Here is a 20,188-nt window from a genome sequence, read left to right as displayed (position 1 = left end):
CCAAAATATAATTGTTTGCCTAATAAAAGAAAACATAATTCTAAGCAACTTTGCAATATACATTTTAATTGCACACAACACATACTACAGGTATAACATCCATTATCCAGAAACCCCTTATCTAGAAAGTTTTGAGTTACGTGAAGGCTATCTCCCAAAATGATTTCCTTTTTCTCTGTAATAATAAAACAGTACCTTGTACTTGATTCCAACTAAGATATAATTACCCTTATTGGGGCAAAACAATTCATCTGGGTTTATTTCATGCTTAAATTATTTATTAGTAAATTTAAAGTATGGAGATCCATATTATGGAAAGACCCCTTATCTGGAAAACCCCAGGTCTCAAGCATTCTGGAAAACAGGTCCCATACCTGTCTTTTATTAAACTGTAATATGACAAAAGAAAACTGCAATTATTTTCCAGGGAAAAGAATAAAAGTATATTAAAAAATAAAAGTATAGTATAGTAATAAATCATTCTAAAATCACAAAGTTTTCCTTCTATAACTTGTATTGCCTTCTCCCCACCATGATGTTAGAGTGCTTTACTGAGGGGAGTGCCAGCAGCTCTACTGCTTATGTTTTTTTTTGTAATACTATAAAATAAAAACTCAAAAGACATTTAACCAAGTGCATACAACAAACCAGTTTCCAGGCATATTATTCTCAATACAATAACATGCAGATACCACGTGCCTCCCATACAATTGCCTATTCCTGTTTTTATTGTTTGTTGTCTCTCAAAACCTCTCTGAAAGTTTATAAAAATTCAGCCTTGCCGCTGTGTATTGAGTCGGAACACAACAAACTGACAGGCAGTAGGAACACAGGAGGCAGTTTACAAGATGAGTGAGAAGCTTGCACTAAACATTTACTGCTCTGTAAAAAAATTCACTGAGAAGTTAATTAAACTAATTAAAAAAATACATTTTTACAACACATATAATTATGTGCAAAACAGGTATTTGTTTTTCATTCAAAAAAAAAGTGGACTGACCTGCAAATTTTCGGAATAAGGCAACTTCTCCTGCAAGTCTGTCTGCTGAGCTGCGGAGACACAGAATCCCTCTCCAGAAAGAGAAAAAAAAAAAGAATGTGTTGTATGTAATATGAGGAGAACAGTACCATATGTGTATGATAAAGTCAATTTACTTTTGCCCCCTAGGAACTTAAGGAAAATAGCCCTGAATTTCAGGCGATTTCAGAACACTTAGGGATAGAATATTTATTCAGCAAAGGGGATCTTTCCAATCTGTTAAAAGGTAAACAGGATAATTATTTTCCAAGGAAATCAGATCATTCTGTATATTTTTGCCTGTGTGTGTGTGTGTGTGTGGGAGCAGCTATTGCACTAGGATCTGACTGCTTTTCTATTTACACAAATGCTTCCAATGCATTTTATTGGTGTCATTCCCATGTTTATGTCTCATTAATATGATTTTGTGTATAGTACTGCTAATTGGTGCATGGTCTGTATCAATTGATTTAGATACATCTTGCCCTTTCCCTTGGCTCTCAGTACAGTATGGGGCCGATTCACTAATGTACGAATACGAATCACGAAATCCAATCATTTCTGATGATCAAAAATGTCACAAAAATTAGTACTTACAATCCGAAAGTTCAGAAATTTTCGTATTTAAAAGATGAGTATGCGATCACAAAATTTTTGTATCCCTATGATCGTTAACGGCGCAAAACCCTTTCTGACTTTGACACTTCAATGCATGATGTGGGAAGCCTCCCATAGGACTCAATGGCACTCTGCAGCTCCAACCTGGGCCCAAGGAAAGTCTCCCATAGGGCTCAATGGCACTCTGCAGCTCCAACCCGGCCCAAGGAAAGTCTCCCATAGGACTCAATGGCACTCTGCAGCACCAACCTGCCCCAAGGAAAGTCTCCCATAGGGCTCAATGGCACTCTGCAGCTCCAACCCGGCCCAAGGAAAGTCTCCCATAGGGCTCAATGGCACTCTGCAGCACCAACCTGGCCCAAGGAAAGTCTCCCATAGGGCTCAATGGCACTCTGCAGCTCCAACCCGGCCCTAGGAAAGTCTCCCATAGGGCTCAATGGCACTCTGCAGCTCCAACCCGGCCCTAGGAAAGTCTCCCATAGGGCTCAATGGCACTCTGCAGCTCCAACCCGGCCCAAGGTAAGTCTCCCATAGGGCTCAATGGCACTCTGCAGCTCCAACCCGGCCCAAGGAAAGCCTCCCATAGGGCTCAATGGCACTCTGCAGCTCCAACCCGGCCCAGGGAAAGCCTCCCATAGGGCTCAATGGCACTCTGCAGCTCCAACCCGGCCCAGGGAAAGTCTCCCATAGGGCTCAATGGCACTCTGCAGCTCCAACCCGGCCCAAGGAAAGTCTCCCATAGGGCTCAATGGCACTCTGCAGCTCCAACCCGGCCCAAGGAAAGTCTCCCATAGGGCTCAATGGCACTCTGCAGCTCCAACCTGGCCCAAGGAAAGTCTCCCATAGGGCTCAATGGCACTCTGCAGCTCCAACCTGGCCCAAGGAAAGCCTCCCATAGGGCTCAATGGCACTCTGCAGCTCCAACCCGGCCCAAGGAAAGTCTCCCATAGGGCTCAATGGCACTCTGCAGCTCCAACCTGGCCCAAGGAAAGTCTCCCATAGGGCTCAATGGCACTCTGCAGCTCCAACCTGGCCAAAAGAAAGTCACGATACTGTAGCTTGAATGAATCCGAAACTTTCGTACTCATTGCGACAAATACGATTTTGTCTCACAAATTGTTGCGCAAATTATCGCAAAGTACGAAAAAGTCGTGGAAAATACGCACAGTTCTAAAAGTTTGAAAAAATTATTTTTTTTTCTATTTGTAACCAATAGTACATTGATAGCTGCCAGTTGCTTCTTTTTCTGTTCTTGCTTCCTGCTGGTAGCCTGATGCCTTTCCCATCTTTTTTTCTGTTCGGCTACTGGCACTCAAACTGTGTGTGGCCCCTTCGGCAGTGGCCAGAACACGAGTCCATTTACAGTTACATTTGGTGAGAATGTTGGTATGATCCCCTTCATACTCGTGGAAGCCAATCTTAAAGTTCTTGGGGAGGCCCATTTATCAACATTCTTTTGTGGTTTTAAAGGTGTTTGAAACCACAAATAAAATCATTTTCTCTAAAACCACGAATGCCAAGGGATTAATTAAAACAACCTTTTTAAAAAAAAGTACGAATGGTGAAAATGCTAATTTTTTATTTTGTCATAAAGGAAAGAGTAAAAAGAAAAACCAATAACCTTTCAAACCACAAGCAAAGAAAGATTAGCCAGTTGAAAAAGGACAGCTTCCACTGACTTCTACAGCTTTCAGATGGCGTATTTTTACTTTTGGGTTTGTGGCAGTTTTGTTGCATAATAAATGTAAAAAAAAAATGTATTTTTATGTAAGAAAAAAATACAAACATTAGTAAATGCCCCCCTTAGTGTGGTATTTGCGGTGAATCTTTATTTTCCTTTATTTCCTTTATTTCCTTTATTTTCCGCAATGTTTTCACATATCTGTAGTCTTGTTTGCTAAGGGGACAAAGTGGATTCCCAATGCAGAGTTTAGAAAGACTTCCCAGTACAAGCCTGGGGTCTTAATGCCAAGCCCCAGAACATCAGCTATTTGTGTAGTACGGAGCTAGTAACCCGAAAGACTTCACATATAGGCCCAAGTAAGTCTATTCTCAAGATACATCTGTAGGGACCAATAGGGTTAATAGCCCCTATGGCTTTAAATTCCTACTAGTTTCCCCTAGTTACTAGTCAGAAGCCTATATGTCTACTTTCACTTATTAGCATATGTGTATTATTATAGGTTTGGTGACTACTTCCTGCACACTGTAATATAGTAAAAGGGATGGCACTTCCTTTTTGGCCCTCCACTGTTGTACCAGGTGGATGTGTTTAAGAAGCCTGGAACAACAGGGCCCAGTAAAGATGTTCAGCCCTAGAGGGACAATCCTTCTAGTGTAAGCCAGACAACAGGGACACTGCGAATGAGGTTTAGTCAGTTAGCTACTGTTATAGCACGTTCTAGGAACATCTCAGGGATAGCTAGAAAGAGCAACCTGTGCTCCAACAAGTATTGATAGCAGGAGGTAGCCTCCCCTAGGCCTAAGTGAAGGAACCACAGTACTGAAGAGGAAATTGGGCATAGTCTCCTCCCTGATCCATTTCTGCTGTAGGGGATCTGGAACAAATATACAAGAAACCCTAGAAGGTGAGCCTTAACCCTACCAATCTCTACAATGGTGTCACAGAGCCTATCTTCGCCTATGACTAAAAATTACATTAATCCTCTACCATCCTCAAGTGATGTAAGTATTAACCGTGTCCTTTATTTTATTTTTATACCACAGCAAGAGAGGTATGGTTCTACAACACCCTCGCTTCACTCTTCCACTTAACAAAGGCCCATCCTGTGTCGAGAGAGTCCATCATAATCCATGCTCTATCTTATCTAGCCGGACAAAGTCTTTTTTTAGCCAAGATAGGGTCCATAACCAAAGCCTTGCCAGCTGACACTAAGGGGTATATTTATCATGCTGTGTAAAAAGTTGAGTGAAGCATTACTGATAAAGTTGCCCAAGGCAACCAATCAGCAATTAGATTTCAACAGTTAGAAAACCAATGCAAAGCATCTGATTGGCAGCTATGAACATCACCAGTAATGTTTTACTCCACTTTTTACACAGAATGATAACTATACCCCCCAATCATAGTGCCAGTTTGTATTTTTGAGTGCCAACTTTATGAGAGACACACATATGAACTGAGGGGACCTAGCCAAATGTTGGACCTAAAATGGTCAACTGATTTATTAACTGCAGGTCATATTCCATACCAAAAGTTGATCATCAAAAATCTACAAACAATGTCAGCTGCTGTTATACATTTATGTTATGCTTAATCTATGAAAACTGTGTTGGTAAAATAGCCTGCTGTGTAGCTGCTGTCTCCTATGTGTTTGCCAAAATGTGTTTTCTTTGTTTGTCAGGCCATTTAAAGCATGTGGGATAAATGAATCACAATGGAAAATTTGCAAGAAAAACAACAATGACATATAATAATGGCAAAGCAACACATTAATAAAGGGGGCGTACCACTGCTTGACAAAACATAACTCAAATTATCAGTTTGCTACTGAAAATGCTTCCCCAAGTTACACACAACTTGCACACAGAAAAAATAAGTAAGATTTTTTTTAAGGGGTTTTTCATAATTTGAAGCACCATAACATTGAAAACCCTAATAGGATTGCTTTGCCACCAACAACAATTTATGTGGTTTATTAACCATCAGGTAAAGTGTAAAGATTTTTTATTATGGAAATCAGTCAATAACTAGAGTTGGTGGCTTAGATATGAATCTATAGAAAAAAAGCATTCTATTATTTTGCAGCTTTCTGGATAATGGGTTTCCAGGTAATAGATACCAGACCTTATGATTCTGTGCTTGATAGGTCTTTTAAAGAAAACAAACCTTTAATTGAAAGGGCATATTAAGTACCAAGTCAGTATTTCATATCTATCTATCTGTCTGTCTATCTATCTGTCTGTCTGTCTGTCTATCTATCTATCTATCTATCTATCTGTCTATCATCTATCTATCTATCTATCTATCTATCTATCTATCTATCTGTCTGTCTATCTATCTATCTATCTGGCTGTCTGTCTGTCTGTCTGTCTATCTATCTATCTATCTATCTATCTGTCTATCAATCATCTATCTATCTATCTATCTATCTATCTATCATCTATCTATCTATCTATCTATCTATCTATCTATCTATCTATCTATCATCTATCTATCTATCTATCTATCTATCATCTATCTATCATCTATCTATCTATCTATCTATCTATCTATCTATCTATCTATCATCTATCTATCATCTATCTATCTATCTATCTATCTATCTATCAATCATCTATCTATCTATCTATCTATCTATCTATCTATCATCTATCTATCTATCTATCTATCAATCATCTATCTATCTATCTATCTATCTATCTATCATCTATCTATCTATCTATCTATCTATCTGTCTGTCTGTCTGTCTGTCTGTCTATCTATCTATCTGTCTGTCTGTCTGTCTGTCTATCTATCTATCTATCTATCTATCTGTCTATCAATCATCTATCTATCTATCTATCTATCTATGATCTATCTATCTATCTATCTATCTATCTATCTATTATCTATCTATCTGTCTATCAATCATCTATCTATCCATCTATCATCTATCTATCTATCTATCTATCTATCAATCATCTATCTATCTATCTATCTATCATCTATCTATCTATCTGTCTATCTATCTATCTATCTATCTGTCTGTCTGTCTGTCTGTCTGTCTATCTATCTATCTGTCTATTAATCATCAATCTATCTATCTATCTATCATCTATCTATCTATCTATCTATCTATCATCATCTATCATCAATAGATAGTTTGATAGAGGATAGATTATATGAAAATAACACATTTTAGTGTAACAGTCTTTTAAAGAAAAACTATACCCCAAACAATGTAGGTCTCTTTGAAATATGTCTGTCTGTCTATCAATCATCTATCTATCTATCTATCATCTATCTATCTATCTATCTATCTATCAATCATCTATCTATCTATCTGTCTGTCTATCTATCTATCTGTCTGTCTGTCTATCTATCTATCTATCTGTCTATTAATCATCAATCTATCTATCTATCTATCTATCTATCATCTATCTATCTATCTACTGTATCTATCTATCTATCATCTATCTATCTATCTGTCTGTCTGTCTGTCTATCTATCTATCTATCTATCTATCTATCTATCATCATCTATCGTCAATAGATAGATTGATAGATGATAGATTATATGAAAATAACACATTTTAGTGTAACAGTCTTTTAAAGAAAAACTATACCCCAAACAATGTAGGTCTCTTTGAAATATATGGCATAAAAAAGCTCATATGTAAAACCCTGCCTCATCTAAATAAACCATTTTCCATACCATTTTCATTTTAGTAGTATGTGCTATTGGGTAATCCTAAATAGAAAATTGCCATTTTTAGAATTAAGGGCCGCCCCCTGGGATCATAGGATCACAGTGCACACAAACAAGCCAAGGCACACATACATGCTAGGCCCCATCAGCCAATGAATGGGCAAGATTCTGCCTTTTGCTCCCACACTACTTCCTGTTACAGTTAGAGCTGCATTATTTCCTGTCAGCTGATCCCTGAGGGAACACACAGCCCAAATGGTGGATCAAGGGAAAGGATGTAAAAGGGCAATATTTACTGATATATATATATTCCAGTTTGGCGACATTCTTTAATAGGTCACTTAACATAATATAAACTATCTGTTGGTTAAGCATTCATTCTGGGGTATAGTTTTCCTTAAAGACTCTTAAATAAGGGGCCCATTCATAAACACTGGGCACACCTGGTCCGTAACCCATAGCAACCAATCATATGTTTGCTTTTGTTGTTCTACCTGCAGCTGGCTGAAAAAAGTTAATCACTGATTGGTTGCTATGGGTTACTGCCTAGATACAAATTTGCCCAGTGTTTATAAATGCTGGGTGTGTAAGAAGACAGGGTGTAATATCTTGCCTAAGCCTTCCCATATCACTAGCCTGTCTCTGATAACTTTCAGCTGAAAATTGGGTGGAATGTAGCACTGAAAGGTCTGAAGCAGCACACTACTTAGATCCTAGGATGTGGAAAAATGTACTTGCAGGCACGCAGCTGCCGATGATGTTATGTCCCAAAAGAATGAGGACATCTGGTAAAAAATATTACATTATTATTGGAAAAAACAAGCAATATGCAGCAGAACCCTGGAATAGGTAGAGAAGTGGGCTGAGCTTTCCCAGCTCTTTCTGTTTAAATCTGGAAAACATTCCAACCCAATATATTTAAGCTTCTTTTCTTGCACTTGCTACAGCCATTAATAACCAATGGCATGGCTTCTCATTAAGTGATGTGCTTATTTGTGAAACTCCAGGTGGTAATATTTGCAGATAGTTAGTGCAGCAGAGTATCATGGGAAGGAGCTTGAAGGGACAACTTGAAGGGGCTTCATGGACAGAGATCATTCATCCAAATTGTAATCTCTGCACTTACAATGCGACCCCTCCTTGCACCCCTCCACTGCCGAAAAGTTAGATGTGGATGGGAGGAGGGGGGCAGCATTACAACATCTACCTCGGCCAGCACAGGGGCCAAGATTGCCCCTGAGTGTGATAAGACCAACACATGAACCCACATGTAGGGGTTTAGTAGGAATATGGATGGTTTGGGTCTTAGGAGGGACAAGTAAATGGGCCCATCATTTGTGGCTCTTTTCTTTAAAAAGAAATCTACTACTCATTTGTAGAAATTCAGGTTAACATTTCAGAGAACAGCTGACTAGAAATAGTCTTGTCAAAGGTCACGTGTGGGGCTTTTAGTTAGCCAACGCGGACATTAACTAAGGGGTAGGTGTAAGGGGTACATATTTTAAAAATAGTTCATTTTGTATAAATAATATTACTTTGGTTTTACTCTGAGGAGGTTCTCGAGCAGGTTCTCCTCTGTGGCACTTGAAGGGGATTTCCCTAGAAGAGGACATATGGGTGAGAGCAGTGTGCCACATGTTGGCCGATGTGAGAAGAAGAGTGAATGATGCCATAGAGCTTGAGGCTTGCCCCTAAGTAAAGTACCTGAAGGAGTCATTAGTTAGGTCCATGAATCTCACTGTAGGTGGTAAGAGACAGTATTAGACTAGCTAGTTGAGCATCTAAGGCTCCAACAAGGAGTAAGGACAGGGCTAGTTCCCCAGCAGTACCTTGACATACAGGCATACGGTGAAAATGAAATGTAGGACTATAAAGACCTTAGGACCCTAGAGCAAGGCTGTGACCCTGCATCTCTAGTCTGTACAGTACAGAGTGCTTGGCCTGAAGAGGATTAACAGAAGGCTAGGCAGCAGGTGGCCCAGTGGTCTGGGAAGCCTTGTTCTGTTCATTGATATCTGCTTGGCAATTTGTGTAACAATAATACTGGAGAATCTATATTGGTGACTGCAAATATACAGTAGTTGTTCTTGTATTCATCTGCAAGACTACAAGTCCCCCATGTTTGTGACAGTAGTGCATACCCTAATGGGTTAATTTGGACAAATAATACTAAAAAATATTGCGTGTCACACTATAGTCTACTCTACACCATTGTATTAGCACTTCTCTGGGGAGAATTAAAGGTACTATGTTAGAAACTTACTGAAATGTGTTGAGATTTAGAGGCCAATTGATACATTTTAGAGTTTAAAAATCCTAAAAAACGCAAGCTTTTTTCTCTACAATCACGTTTAGTAATCATTTGCATATTTAAGTAAAATCATTAATGGTTTACCCTTAATCATGGTAAGAAGAAAAGTTGGTCCTAAGCGACACTTGTATTGTTCTATCTCTCCAAAATGCCTGGGGATACAATAAAAAAAAAAAAGAAATGAATATAACCATACTTTAGAGCTTGTCCAGTTGATTAAAGTGAGGGGACTGCCACCTCTGCGGGATGCTTGTGTCATCATTTGTACCAGATAAAAAGTCTGCTGGTGGCCCCCTGTCCCATTGGCCCCGGGCAAATTTGGCCATTTATTGAAACGTCTCTGCTACCAGGTATAAATTGCTCACTGGGAGCAGAATAATCCCAAAAGCAGTTCTAATCCCATATTCTAGCGTGCAACTGCTTCAAGTACATAACACAAGTTCAAGAAATAAGTCAGAGCTGTTGCCATTCTCTCAGCCAAATCTACCCAGGAGCCAGTAAAAAGGGATGTATGGAAAATGTTTTTCCAGCTGCAGCCATAGTCTAAGTAAACAAATACACGTACTAACACTGAGATATAGGGGGTTTCTCAGAAAGTTGGAGAAAGCGATTACGCTCCATAATAACCTGCTGCATCCGGAAACTGCAGATTAGAGCCAATTGTGGAAGTGAAGAGTTCTTTATATGAAGTAACTATGCAACTGGGAAGATAATTAAGTAAATAAAGTTCTGAGAGACAATTCTCATTGCCTTCTATTGAACCTACAACTTTTACTTGCCCAGCTGGTGACTTTTTGTGGACTATTCGTGGTTCGTAAGAATAGTCTCAAGTATATTCGCATTTTCATTCATGTTTTTTCACAGTTTTTTCTCAAATCCTGAAAAAACATAAATTTGAATTTTGATAAATCAGCCCCTAATTGTCCTGGTTAGTTTATTCACTTGCTGCAATACAAATACAGTAACTACCAGTCATGTCCACCTGTAGTTCTATATGACATATGCTGAACCAAGGGGATCCAGGTGTATGATATCATTGTTTCAATAACACCTAACTCCCCACACATATTTATCTACCAGATAACCGGCCCTCGGACAAGGACTGCTTGCTATTGTCATACTGACCGGCATGGTCACAAACATACATGTAAATTACGTGCAAAGTGCAGATCAGAATCTCCTGCAGTTCTTAACTATGTGTTTTTTTTCTGCCATTATTTCCATTTCTTTTTAGTATATTCCTTTTACTTTGCTATTTCTCACTACAAATTATTTGTGTTACAGTAATATCTACTGCCATAATATACTGTACCTTAAAAGAGTCTGTACAAAGTTCAATATTCAGTATTCCTGAGTAAGTATTAAATTACCAACTGCACTGGTGAGTTCTGAGACTTTCCTTTTTTATATTTAATCACACGGGGCTAGCCATATTCTTCATTTCCCAGGGTGCTACAGCCATGTGACCTGTGCTCTGATAAACTTCAGTCACACTTTACTGCTGTAAGTTAGAGTGATATCACCCCCCTCCCCTTTCCCCCCAGTAGCTGAACAATGGGAAGGGAGCAAGATAGCAGCTCCCAGTAGATATCAGAATAGCACTCAATAGTAAGAAATCCAAGTCCGGCTTGGGACTCCTCCAGTTACATGGGGTAGGAAAAACAATAGGTTACCTGAAGGCAGTTCTAATGGCTGTTCGCTGGCTCCTTCTGAAAGCTCAGACTCAGGCACAATGCACTGAGATGGCGCCTACACACCAATATTACAACTGAAAAAAATACATTTGTTGGTTCAAGAATAAAATTTTAAATGGGAGAGTGAATTATTTGCTATGTAAACAGTGTAATTTAGAAATAAAAAGTACACCATGAAATCATGACAGATTCCCTTTAAGGTAGCAATTTATCATTTTAGTGAGGCAGTGATTTAAAGTGAGCCAGTCCAATCATTTGGCCCCCAAGACAACGATCGGATCATGAAAGGGACCTATGAAGACCCATTGGAGTAGAAGTACATCAGTGGTTCAAAGCTGCCCTCACCTGACAACATTTTCAAACCTGTACAATAGAGACAAATATTGTCCATCAGGCTGTTGTTAAGGTACATATTCACTCCTTGCTAACAATTGTTGCACAGTAAAGTGAATGTGAGAGGGGATAGGAGTGCCCTAGATGTTTTGTTTTATTATTGCCTCATTGTCAATAACTAGGTCATAGGTTTCCTTATTCAGAGTTTCCCTTTAACCCCTGTCTAGGCGTTATGGTTGAACATGATGGACGTACGTCTTTTTTCAACCTAACTTACTATGTTATACTATGTCTATTTTTAGTTTACTTTGACACATTGCCTGTCTATCTTCCTGGTCTTAGATATAAGGTAGCCAAAGCTTATCCAGGTTCTCAGAGCCAGTAATTAGAACTGAGCCCAGACAATAATGTCAGTTTTTAAGTGCCTACTTTTAATTCTTCACTTCCCAAGGAGGTGACTTATTTATATTTTAATGGAGTCATCTCCTGTTTTTCTGCAGTCACTCATTGTTGGTTTTGCTCCCTAGATACTATATAATATATCTTCTATATTCCTTCAGTCAGTAATTATTCTCAGCAGCAGCATTTCATGTTATGCTGCTCTTCCTTACTTCTTCTTTAGGTTACTGCTGGGTCTAAATGCCCCACATCAATGGGGTACCAGGGTCACTGACTTTAATGACTGTTTTTCTGGATGAATAACATGGAGGTGATGCCTGGGCAGATCCCTATAAGTTAATAACATTTAGTTTTTCTCCCTAGATTCCCCATTCTATTGAAATGGTTAGCAAAAGTAGTAATGAGCAGAACCTGAACTTTGTATCAGAATTTGTATCTGAGATGCAGAGGCTTAAACTTAAACAAATGCAAAGACGCAAGCAGCACATATTACAAGTTCCAGGGGTCCTTTAGGCTACACAATTAGCCACCTCCTTATTTATAAAAGTACATGATGAGAGCTGAAATGGCAGAATGTTCAAGGAGCCCATACTTAAGCCCTCTGTGAGAACATGCAGTAGGTACGGGGGCTTGTATATAAAGCTAATGATAGCATGTTCGTTACTGTACCTTTTGTGCAAACGATTTAGAAGCAAATCAAAGGAGAACTGGTTGAGTAAAATGCACACAGCACCACCATTGTAAACTACCCTTCCGCAATGTAGCACACTAAAGAGTTTATTTGTCAAAGGAAGGATCCCAGAACCCCTAACCAGAAACTTTTAAATGCATTTATTACAAGGGCACGCTCGCAACTACAGGAAAAATCCATGCAAAGTTTCAAATGTCTCAGTGTTCTTTGTCAGATGCATGACTAATGTGTACCACATGGAAACATTTAAGCGGTCAAAACAGGTCACGTGACATGCAATTAATCAAGTAATAAGTGGTACATTCCTAGAATGGCTGAGTTTAAGAAACAAAATGATACACAATCATTTTAGAATAACAAACAACAGGTAATATTCTGTTATGGGAAAGGTTATGGGAAAGCCTGTCAATCACAACAACAATGAAACTAATCCCACCAAAAGTATTTAATATGATCACCAATCTGACCTCACTGATTCTCAGGTTCTAGGGATGTTCTCATTACAAACAAGGTGGGACAGCCTATATAAAGCCTATATGCATGATTGTCACAGAATAAATCAGGTTTCAAGAGGGTTCATTATTTTTTGTAGGAGCATAACAGACCACTTATGCCACAGAAAACAATAAAACCTATATCTTGTCAACTACAAGTATCTTTTAATCTCACTTGGAGTTTTAGTTTAACAACATCATCATCGTCAGTTGTCCTGATAAAGGCAGTCCAGTATGCATGGAAAGGAGGGGGATTAGCAATAAGTAGGTCAGGTTTATATGGCCTAAAATATAATATTCAAAGGCTTGGAGGTACATGAAAGCACCCATTCCTGCTCTAAAATCTGAACAGCCCCTATTCCCTTCACACCATGTAATCTCCACCTTTCTCCATTAAGTTTTCATTTGCAGCCATTTTGGCAAGTTGTGGCCTCTTTACTACTTTTGTGTGCAAATGGTATTACTTATACAGCACTCAGTGTCATTAATGGAATTATGGGGTTATGTAATATAAGGCACTAAGTTTACCTAGGAGCAGTAACCCATAGCAACCATTCCTAGCCAAAGACTAAGTACTGCATGGTACAAAACGCGTAAGGCTAATTGTATTATGTGTTAGTATAATAAACTTTTGTGATTTTACTCCATTTCTTCATGAACGGCTGCCATTTATTCACCTTAACACCGGAGTGCCTGCCTTTCTTCTATATTTGTGATTAACCCATAGCAACCAATCAGCATTTAGAGTTTACTGGTCACCTGTTTAAAAGCAAACATCTTATTGGTTGCTATGGGTCACTGCTCCTGGGCAAATGTAGTGCCTTTTATTACATATTGGGGAGAGTGTCCTATATACAGTACTTGGTGCATTTCAGTTGCAGGTTTTGACACAACCCAGTTAAGTAACCCCATAATAATTGCCAGACCTCAGGCCAGGGGCGTAACTATGGAAGCAGACCCTGCAGTTTCAGGGGGACCCTGGAGTGTAAGGGGCACAGAAGTGCCCCAAATAAATGAGCAATTTCAATATATCTTGGTAGAGCAGGTCAATTTACTAATTTTTTGGAGGGCCTAAGTTGAATTTGCTGTGGGGCCCAGTAAAATCTAATTACACTACTGGGCCAGGATAAGGATAATTCCAGGGTTTCCTTGCAATAACATGCATAATTACACTTAAGCAGGCTAAAGGGGCACATAGGCAATAATCATAAGGTTTAAAGGAACGTGTAAGGAAGCATGAACCTACGTGAATAGATCATATGTGCACTTGATTTTATATCTATTTTATAAATGTGCCCTTATAGTTAAAGTAGTGTTAAAGCAGCCCCATAGGAGGCCTACTTAAATAAAGGGTGTTACCAATTCAAAGGGTGCACTAAATGGCAAATAGGTTTTTTAGCCATTTAATACGATACCTTTCATCCAAGGTTATATTGTGTTAATCCATTCGTAGTTCTTAAGATTTACAGTTTCTGAGGGATTAAGAGGTGTAACATTTACTGTCAATAACAGTTACTTTGCCTGTACGTTACCCATTGGGATGTGCCGTTAGATTCCCCAGTGCATTCTCTGAAAATGACATTTGGATAATATTAATATTCATATCTGGGAATGAATGAGCAGTAATGAAGAACATGCATTTCTATGGTTATTATGCAGACCTTTGGTGCCTAATCACAATTAATGAGTATATATTTTTATGACCTGTGAAATCTTTTATAACGAAAAGAAAAATCTTTTAAAATCTGTGACTGTAAAATCTCAGAGTTAATGGAGAATTTTACTTGTAATACTGCCAAGCTAAACCGAAAGGAGAGAGTGACCAATATACGGAGACCATTTACTACATTTTAGAGAACAAAGAAATTGGATCCCCAGGTTCTGCACATACAGTATGTAATACTCTCCCTGCCAGAGAGGCCTGAGCATTTGCTGTGACCAATTAGGACCAAATTATCTTGGTGGAGTCACTTGGATTTCAAATTTCAACATAAGTATGAAGAATATATACATTCTATGCCGTCTGGGCCTTAGGAATCAGACAGCGATGTGGTAGGTGCAAAAAAGGAAAACATGGGCTGTTTTGGGATATATTCTTTCAATTTGATATACATTTGAGATACATTATGAACCAATACCGCCAGAAAAATATTGCTTACATGCATATGGGCAAAATAACACTATGGGGCCCATTTACTAACGTTTGTATGTTTTCTTGTTTTCATAAATCGTATTTTTAGTGCTAAAAGAATCATGGACTATACTGATTACTCTAAACCATGAACTATTCAAAATTTATTAAGCATAACATTGTAACAATATTTAATTTGTGCTTTTTTGATTTGTAAGGTTTTGTATTCTTATTATGACATCACTTGTAAATGTCCTAGTGTAGCTGCTCATAGGCCGATCCAGTGCCCGTCTGTGGAGCTACAAAGAGATGAGGATGGGAGCAGATGCCCTTTTCCCAGCCTGTGCACAAAATGCAAGCAGATCATCCTTCCCTTGTGCCCTTTTATTCAAGATAACAGCACATGGGAAGATTTGCCGGGGTTTTTCACCCCAGTAATTTATCACTCTGAGGAGAAAAAACACTACAATTCTTCCTATTCAAAGCTACAACAGTAGCAGCTACTTTGCATCCACATTTCTATGGCTGTGAGTGCTTTGGGAATTTGAAGAACCTAAAATATGATTAATATGTATGAGAACTGATGCACAGGGTATCTAATTGCTGAATGTCAAGACAACTTTGAATGAAATGTATTAAATAAATTATTGTTATTTATCATAACAGAAAATGAGTGGGCTTATTGGGGAAATGTAGAACTTCGATGTAATATCACACAAGCACAGTTCTTCTGAGTTCTGGAAGAGCATCCAAGGCACCATGTAACTTACAACTACCTAAGGCCAGCCCTTATTTCCGTCATCATATAACAAAGCCTAATTCTGGTACCTATCCTTTTTTGACATCTGAGGATAACTCACAGTAGCTGATATTTAAGTAAGCATTTGTAAGCATGTAGGAGAAGAAATCACTCAAAATTGTCCTTTAGGCTAGACCTCCTTCAGTTACTGTGTAGGGCTCACTAGTCCTCTGTTCGGGTGTATAGGATACTAAAATTGAAATTTTACAAACATGTAGAAGAGTAAATAGGCATCCTCCAAAACTGCAGTGGCTGGTGCACCCTAGTGTATACATGGCAAAGTTCCACTTTCACGTTTTGGAGTTGTTTTGTGCTTAATAAATCCCGAACATTTGAATTTTTGAATCTGTAATTGAAATTTGTGAGTTTTAATGCAATAAATTTGAATTTTCGCTAAAATTCAAATTTGAAGGATGATAAATCAGCTCCACAGCCCAAAAATATACCATCAAAAGTTTAGGGTCAGCAACCCCCATTTGAAATTTGTAAAGAGTCAGAAGACAAAGGCACATATTTAAAAAACGTATACAAAATAAATAATGAAGACCAAACTGCTCAGAACTGGCTATTTTATAACTAGGGCCGCTCCTGCCATGAGGCAAAAAGCTGTCTCTGGTAACTTTTAAAATTTGGCTCTGTAGAACAAAGAGTGCAATACAGATCTCTCTGCACAAATGGTGTGGCCCCCTCTGTACCTGCTCCCACGCTAAAGTTGTAAGCGGCCCCAGAATCACCACTGTTTATAACATACTAAAAGGTAACATTTTCTTTAATACTTCCCTCATACAGAATTCCACCACAATAATGTTTCCTTCTCTGATTGCGCTGGGGTAATTCTGCAGCAGTGGGGACCTAAGTTCAGTTCTAGACTGGGCTCTATCATTAAGGAACCTGGGTGTGATAGGAAACAGACTGTGTGCTTCACTGAGACAGGGACTTATGTGAATGATGATGTGCTACAACTATATGAATAAAGGATATCATAGGGCCCTATTGTTATTGGAACAATAATATATCTAACAAATTTCACCATCTTTCATCCCTGCTCCCTCTCTATCATTCATAACACATCAACCATTGCAATATGACATTTAATTACTGCCATTTATCATCAATAACATCCCCAGTTCTGCCCTACCCTACACCTACTTAAGTCTCCTACTCCCCTACTGAGCATTTTGCAGGCATATTATACCCCTTTCCATGCATGCCAGTATAATTTCAAGTTTTTATTTTCACTGGGATTCCCTTTCATGTTTCTTAGAAAAATGTTTGGTTTAAACATACTTTAATCCCACATATCTTTTTTCCCAGACTGCTCACTGTGCCAACTCACCAACTGGGTTTCTTTAGTTGTTTTTCTCCTATTAGATTGTATGTTCCTAGGGCAGTCATAAATTGTAATTACAGTATTACTCTTGAACCACTATGGTGATCAAAACAGCCTTAATTACTGACAACCACTTCAAATATTAGTGGATAGAAAACATTCTGCTTAATGTTGGTCATCAAAGAAATGGTAACCGGAGACCTTGGAAGTCATTCTTTCAACATATTTACGTAGTCCTCGAAATGACTTGCTATAGGAAGTTCACATGGAATTTATAAAAATAAGCAATTTTTTCAAAGGGGAATTCGGCAGTTAGAACCCCAAGGCTCATTTACTATGGTGGAAGTGATTAAGTGCTAAGAGGTGCAAAGCACAAAACACAGTACAAAGGAGCCCTGTACCTAGCCCAGCCCAATAAGGTGTTATAGGAAAACTATACCGCAGAATAATCTACATATAGTTGCACAGTTACATAGTTAAGTTGGGTTGAATATAAGACCAAAGTCCATCAAGATCAACCCTTCCAAGTAACCACCAGTGCACAAACATAGACCCATACCGACCTATCTATCCACTCACATACAGACCCATACTGACCTATCTATACACTCACATACAGACCCATACTGACCTATCTATACACTCACATACAGACCCACACTGACCTATCCACTCACATACAGACCCATACTGACCTATCCACTCACATACAGACCCACACTGACCTATCTATACACTCACATACAGACCCATACTGACCTATCTATCCACTCACATACAGACCCACACTGACCTATCTATCCACTCACATACAGAACAATACTGACCTATCTATCCACTCACATACAGACCCACACTGACCTATCTATCCACTCACATACAGACCCACACTGACCTATCCACTCACATACAGACCCACACTGACCTATCTATCCACTCACATACAGACCCACACTGACCTATCCACTCACATACAGACCCACACTGACCTATCCACTCACATACAGACCCACACTGACCTATCCACTCACATACAGACCCATACTGACCTATCTATCCACTCACATACAGACCCATACTGACCTATCTATACACTCACATACAGACCCATACTGACCTATCTACCCACTCACATACAGAACAATACTGACCTATCTATCCACTCACATACAGACCCACACTGACCTATCTATCCACTCACATACAGAACAATACTGACCTATCTATCCACTCACATACAGACCCACACTGACCTATCTATCCACTCACATACAGACCCACACTGACCTATCTATCCACTCACATACAGACCCATACTGACCTATCTATATACTCACAAACAGACCCATACTGACCTATCTATCCACTCACATACAGACCCATACTGACCTATCTATACACTCACATACAGACCCATACTGACCTATCTATCCACTCACATACAGACCCACACTGACCTATCTATCCACTCACATACAGACCCATACTGACCTATCTATCCACTCACATACAGACCCATACTGACCTATCTATCCACTCACATACAGACCCATACTGACCTATCTATCCACTCACATACAGACTCCTACTGACCTATCTATCCACTCACATACAGACCCATACTGACCTATCTATCCACTCACATACAGACCCATACTGACCTATCTATCCCCTCACATACAGACCCACACTGACCTATCTATACACTCACATACAGACCCATACTGACCTATCTATCCACTCACATACAGACCCATACTGACCTATCTATACATTCACATACAGACCCATACCGACCTATCTATCCACTCACATACAGACCCATACTGACCTATCTATCCACTCACATACAGACCCACACTGACCTATCCACTCACATACAGACCCATACTGACCTATCTATACATTCACATACAGACCCATACTGGCCTATCTATATATATATCTATATAACCATATATACCAACATCAATACTAACTGTAGATATTAGTATCACAATAGCCTTGAATATTATTCCTGTTCAAAATCTCATCCTAGCCCCTCTTATAGGCATTAACAGAATCTGCCATTACAATATTACTCGGAAGGGCATTCCCCAACCTCACTGCCCTCACCAGGGAAAACCCCCCTCACTGTTTCAAATGAAAGTTCCATTCCTCTAATCTAAAGGGGGGTCTTCCCAGAAGACCTTCTGGGATTATATGATTCATGGTGTACATAAACAAACAAAGGGCACATATACATTCACCTCAGCCAATTAATGGACAACGTTCTTTCTTTTACCCCCACACTTCCTCCAGTTTTATATATATATATATACAGGTATCAGACCCCTTATCTGGAAATCCATTATCCAGAAAGTTCTGAATTACGGAAAGTTCATCTCCCATAAACTCCATTGTAATCAAATAATTCACATTTCCTTTTTCTCTGTAATAATAAAACAGAATCTGTACTTGATCCCAACTAAGATATAATTAATCCTTATTGGTGGCAGAACAGTCCTATTGGGTTTAATCACTCTTTAAATATTTTTTTTTAGTAGACTTAAGGTAGGAGATCCGAATTATGGAAAGACCCCTTATCTGGAAAACCCAAGGTCCCGAGCATTCTGGATAATGGGTCCTATACCTGTATATATTCCAGTTTGGTAAGGTTCTTTATTATGATATATTAAGTATTCATTCTGAGGGTATAGTTTACCTTACGTACAAGGCTTTGGTATCTGTCACTCCTTTCTTACAAGTATTAAATAGGGAAGCACCCACGCCCTCCCATTGCTGCCCCCACCCATTTAACCATCTATCTCGTAACTATGATTTTAGGGAAATGTCCTATTTACCCACTGCTTTTGAAAGTAGCCCGCCTGCCACTGGCCAAAAGGGAAAGGGAGAGAGCGGCAATGCCAAAGTCATTCGAAAATCAATATATGTACTGTGCAAAACAAAAAGCAAACAACTGAGCTCTCACACACATCAGACTTCCAAAGTCATTGTAG

General features: G+C 39.0%; 1 protein-coding gene across 2 annotated transcripts in view; it reads right to left on the bottom strand.

The window, feature by feature from the left end:
* fbln2 (fibulin 2) overlaps positions 1-1,102 on the bottom strand; it is a 53,827-nt gene extending 52,725 nt beyond the window's left edge. For both annotated transcript variants that reach the window (XM_018093681.2, XM_031901143.1), the window contains exon 1: positions 1,001-1,102. The gene's annotated coding sequence lies outside the window, so the exon portion shown is untranslated. The remainder of the gene's footprint in view (positions 1-1,000) is intronic.
* Positions 1,103-20,188: the final 19,086 nt, after the last annotated feature.

Source organism: Xenopus tropicalis, chromosome 4 (genome assembly GCF_000004195.4).
Source record: "Xenopus tropicalis strain Nigerian chromosome 4, UCB_Xtro_10.0, whole genome shotgun sequence".
NCBI lineage: Eukaryota > Metazoa > Chordata > Amphibia > Anura > Pipidae > Xenopus > Xenopus tropicalis.
The sequence above is the reverse complement of the archived record's forward strand: the minus strand, read 5'-3'. Positions and strand labels throughout refer to the sequence as shown.